Here is a 6,000-nt window from a genome sequence, read left to right as displayed (position 1 = left end):
TGCTACATAGTCTTTGTGTTTCGAATTACTGTCACCAGGGAGCTGTCTCCATCTACATCGTAATTCGCAAGCAACCTAATGGTGTGTGGTGGAGGGTACTTTTTGTACCACTAACTGAGCCTTCCAACCCTGTTTCACTCACGAATAACGCGTGGGAACTATGATTACCTGTAAGCCTCTGTATTGGCTCTAATTTCTCGAATTTTCTTCTCATAGTCATGACTCGAGACCTATGTGGGGGACAGTGATATGTTGTCCAACTCTTTTCAGGAAATACTCTCTCGAAATTTCAATAATAAATCTCACCTTCATGCACAAATCCTCTCTTGTAACGTCCACCAATGGAGTTTGTTCAGTGTTTCTGTAACGCTCTCGCGCCAGCTAAACTATCCTGTGATGAAACGCGCAGCTCTTCATTGGATCTTTTCTATCTCTTCTCTCAGTCCTACCTGGTAGGGATCCTACATAGATGAACACTAATACTCAAGAATTGGTCGAAAAAGCTCCTTATGAGCCACTTTCTTCGTGGATGAGTTACATGTCCTTAAAATCCTTCCTATAAAACAGAGTCTGACATCTGCTTTTCCCAGTATTTGTTTTACATGGTCATTCCATTTAAGGTCGCTCTGGATAGTTACTCCCCGATATTTTACGGTAGATAGTGTTTATAGCGGTATGTATCAGTGGTGTAGCTGTACAGTAATGGTTTTCTTGTACTATGAATGTGGAATATTTTACATTTATTTACGTTCAGGGTCAACTACCAGAGCATGTACAATTCATCTATTCTCTGGAGGTCATTCTATAAATCGTTACTATATTCTGGCATTGCTACTTTGTCATAGACAACTACATCATCTGCAAACATCTTTAAAGAGCATCTGACGCTTTCTACTGGATCATTGACATATACTGTAAACAGTAACGGTTTGTAACAAAAGTTCCCAAATTTACAGCCCTCCAGGAAAGTTCTCACACTCAGATTATTCTTGTGCTACTCTAGTTGATAAAGAAACCCACATCCAAAGAGTCACCAGGAACCAATATATGTTTAATGTAAAATTGTCTGCCAGTTCTCCCAGTTCTTCTTCCTAACAAATAAAAATATGACATGCTTTAAGATCTTAGACTATCAAGAGTAAGACTGTGTGAGAATGTCTACAGTAACCAAACGAAGCCACAGGGCATTTCTTTGTGGAGAAAAAGAAGTTCGGACATATGCTGAGTATCAAACCATTTTTTTTTGTTTTTATTCACAATGACTATCCTGTGATGTGGACAGTTAGGGTGATCAAAGAACATGCCAAATAACTACAAAATAAAAATTTTATTTGTGGTTAAAATGTGAAAGAATGTTTGTTGTAATATAATTGATCACTTATCATAGAATATGTAATCTGTTTCTTATCTGAAATGTATTTTGTATATACTTTGTTATTTTCTTAGTATGAAAAACGAGAATGTTAGTTGATGTAAGCTTTGTTAATTAGTAATTAAAATTTTTTATTAACCTTAAATATTAAAGATTTTGATAACAGTTTTTATAATTTTTACAGCTGATGCTGCCATAACCAAAGGAGCTCCTATATTTAAAAAAATGCTAAATACACTCCTGGAAATGGAAAAAAGAACACATTGACACCGGTGTGTCAGACCCACCATACTTGCTCCGGGCACTGCGAGAGGGCTGTACAAGCAATGATCACACGCACGGCACAGCGGACACACCAGGAACCGCGGTGTTGGCCGTCGAATGGCGCTAGCTGCGCAGCATTTGTGCACCGCCGCCGTCAGTGTCAGCCAGTTTGCCGTGGCATACGGAGCTCCATCGCAGTCTTTAACACTGGTAGCATGCCGCGACAGCGTGGACGTGAACTGTATGTGCAGTTGACGGACTTTGAGCGAGGGCGTATAGTGGGCATGCGGGAGGCCGGGTGGACGTACCGCCGAATTGCTCAACACGTGGGGCGTGAGGTCTCCACAGTACATCGATGTTGTCGCCAGTGGTCGGCGGAAGGTGCACGTGCCCGTCGACCTGGGACCGGACCGCAGCGACGCACGGATGCACGCCAAGACCGTAGGATCCTACGCAGTGCCGTAGGGGACCGCACCGCCACTTCCCAGCAAATTAGGGACACTGTTGCTCCTGGGGTATCGGCGAGGACCATTCGCAACCGTCTCCATGAAGCTGGGCTACGGTCCCGCACACCGTTAGGCCTTCTTCCGCTCACGCCCCAACATCGTGCAGCCCGCCTCCAGTGGTGTCGCGACAGGCGTGAATGGAGGGACGAATGGAAACGTGGCGTCTTCAGCGATGAGAGTCGCTTCTGCCTTGGTGCCAATGATGGTCGTATGCGTGTTTGGCGCCGTGCAGGTGAGCGCCACAATCAGGACTGCATACGACCGAGGCACACAGGGCCAACACCCGGCATCATGGTGTGGGGAGCGATCTCCTACACTGGCTGTACACCACTGGTGATCGTCGAGGGGACACTGAATAGTGCACGGTACATCCAAACCGTCATCGAACCCATCGTTTTACCATTCCTAGACCGGCAAGGGAACTTGCTGTTCCAACAGGACAATGCACGTCCGCATGTATCCCGTGCCACCCAACGTGCTCTAGAAGGTGTAAGTCAACTACCCTGGCCAGCAAGATCTCCGGATCTGTCCCCCATTGAGCATGTTTGGGACTGGATGAAGCGTCGTCTCACGCGGTCTGCACGTCCAGCACGAACGCTGGTCCAACTGAGGCGCCAGGTGGAAATGGCATGGCAAGCCGTTCCACAGGACTACATCCAGCATCTCTACGATCGTCTCCATGGGAGAATAGCAGCCTGCATTGCTGCGAAAGGTGGATATACACTGTACTAGTGCCGACATTGTGCATGCTCTGTTGCCTGTGTCTATGTGCCTGTGGTTCTGTCAGTGTGATCATGTGATGTATCTGACCCCAGGAATGTGTCAATAAAGTTTCCCCTTCCTGGGACAATGAATTCACGGTGTTCTTATTTCAATTTCCAGGAGTGTATGTACAAATGGCTAAATTTTTAAGGAGTGACTAATTTTATGTATATTCCTTAAAGTCACACAGTCTTGCACAAATTCTATGTCTAACGTTGTATAAGAGTGTTGTTTTAATAAGTCAAGATCTTACAAAAGTTCTCTTAATTAAAGAAATTTGTGATATAACTTGTTTTTTAACCATGTTTACACTATTTAGCGATAGTGAAGTACCTGATTAATGTTCCTGGATATTTATGAAGTTTATTACCTCTGGAGCTAAGCTATGATTATACATACTGATTATATATTGATTCATACGCTGCCAGGTTATCTCACAACTACTAATTTCGAATTATGTTAAATCATAAGACATGAAAGTTTAGAAATTATTAACTGAGTCATGGACTGCTTTAGAAGTTGCTGGAATAAATTAAGTTTGCGAGAGGAACAGATGTAGTAATCCTTAGTCCAACGCTTTTGCATTTTTGTTGCAAGAACTGAGCTATTAGGATTGTTGTTGTTGTTGTGCTCTTCAGTCCAGAGACTGGTTTGATGCAGCTCTCCATGCTACTCTATCCTGTGCAAGGATCTTCATCTCCCAGTATCTACTGCAACCTACATCTTTCTGAAGCTGTTTAGTGTATTCATCTCTTGGTCTCCCTCTACGATTTTTACCCTCCACACTGCCCTCCAGTACTAAATTGGTGATCCCTTGATGACTCAGAATATGCCCTACCAACCGATCCCTTCTTCTAGTCAGGTTGTGCCACAAATTTCTCTTCTCTCCAATTCTATTCAATACCTCCTCATTAGTTATGTGATCTACCCATCTAATCTTCAGCATTCTTCTGTAGTACCACATTTCGAAAGCTTTTATTCTCTTCTTGTCTAAACTATTTATCGTCCGTGTTTCACTTCCATACATGGCTACACTCCACACAAATACTTTCTGAAACGATTTCCTGACGTTTAAATCGATACTCGATGTTAACAAATTTTTCTTCTTTGGAATCGCTTTCCTTGCCATTGCCAGTCTACATTTTATATCCTCTCTACTTCGACCATCATCAGTTATTTTGCTCCCCAAATAGCAAAACTAATTTTCTACTTTAAGCATTTCATTTCCTAATCTAATTCCCGCAGCATCACCCGATTTAATTCGACTACATTCCATTATCCTCATTTTGCTTTTGTTGATGTTCATGATATATCCTCCTTTCAAGACACTGTCCATTCTGTTCAGCTGCACTTCCAGGTCCTTTGCTGTCTCTGACAGAAATACAATGTCGTCGGGAAACCTCAAAGGTTTTATTTCTTCTCTATGGATTTTAATTTCTACTCCGAATTTTTCTTTTTTTTCCTTTACTGTTTGCTCAATATACAGATTGAATAACATCGGGGATAGGCTACAACCCTGTCTCACTCCCTTCCCAACCATGCTTCCCTTTTATGCCCCTCGACTCTTATAACGGCCATCTGGTTTCTGTACAAATTGTAAATAGCCTTTCACTCCCTGTATTATACCCCTGCCACCTTCAGAATTTGAAAGAGAGTATTCCAGTCAACATTGTTAAAAGCTTTCTCTAAGTCTACAAATGCTAGAAATGTAGTTTTGCCTTTCCTTAATCTATTTTCTAAGCTAAGTCGTAGGGGCAGTATTACCTCACATGTTCCTACATTTCTACAGAATCTAAACTGATCTTCCCCGAGGTCGGCTTCTACCAGTTTTTCCATTCGTCTGTAAAGAAAAAGTGTAATTTTTTTCTAGCCGTGGCTTTTTAAACTGATAGTTCGGTAATTTTCACATCTGTCGACAGCTGCTTTCTTTGGGATTGGAATTATTATATTCTTCTTGAAGTCTGAGGATATTTCGCCTGTCTCATACATCTTGCTCACTAGATGGTAGAGTTTTGTTAGGCTTGGCTCTCCCAAAGCTGTCAGTAGTTCTAATGGAATGTTGTTTACCCCCAGGGCCTTGATTCGACTCAGGTCTTTCAGTGTTTTGTCAAACTCTTCACGCAGTATCATATCTCCTATTTCATCTTCATCTACATTCTCTTCCATTTCCATAATATTGTCCTCAAGAACATCGCCCTTGTATAGAACCTCTATGTACACCTTCCATCTTTCTGCTTTCCCTTCTTTGCTTAGAACTGGGTTTACATCTCAGCTCTTGATATTCATGCAAGTAGTTCTCTTTTCTCCAAAGGTCTCTTTAATTTTCCTGTAGGCAGTATCTATCTTACCCCTAATGAGATAAGCCTCTACATCCTTACATTTGTCCTGTAGCCATCCCTGCTTACCTATTTTGCATTTCCTGTCGATCTCATTTTTGAGACATTTGTATTCCTTTTTGCCTGCTTCATTTACTGCATTTTTATATTTTCTCCTTTCATCAATTAAATTCAATATCTCTTCTGTTACCCAAAGATTTCTGTTAGCCCTCATATTTTTACCTACTTGATCATCTCCTACCTTCACTATTTCGGCTCTCAAAGCTACCCACCTTTCTTCTACTATATTTCTTTCCCCCATTATTGTCAATCGTTCCCTAATGCTCTCCCTAAAGCTCTCTAAAACCTCTGGTTCTTTCAGTTTATCCAGGTCCCATCTCCTCAAATTCCCATCTTTTCGCAGTTTCTTCAGTTTTAATCTACAATTCATAACCAATAGATTGCGGTCAGAATCCACATCCGCCCCTGGAAATGCCTTACAGTTTAAAACCTGGTTCCTGAATCTCTGTCTTACCATTATATAATGTATCTGAGACCTTCCAGTATCTCCAGGTTTCTTCCATGTATACAACCTTCTTATATTATTCTTGAACCAAGTGTTAGCTATGATTAAGTTCTGCTCTGTGCAAAATTGTACCAGGCGGCTTCCTCTTTCATTTCTTACTTCCATTCCATATTCACCAACTACGTTTCCTTCTCTTCCTTTTCCTACTATCGAATTCCAGTCACCAATGACTATTAAATTTTCGTCTCCCTTCAC

This window comes from Schistocerca nitens, chromosome 3 (genome assembly GCF_023898315.1).
Source record: "Schistocerca nitens isolate TAMUIC-IGC-003100 chromosome 3, iqSchNite1.1, whole genome shotgun sequence".
Classification (NCBI taxonomy): Eukaryota; Metazoa; Arthropoda; class Insecta; order Orthoptera; family Acrididae; genus Schistocerca; species Schistocerca nitens.
This window is presented reverse-complemented; position numbering follows the sequence as displayed.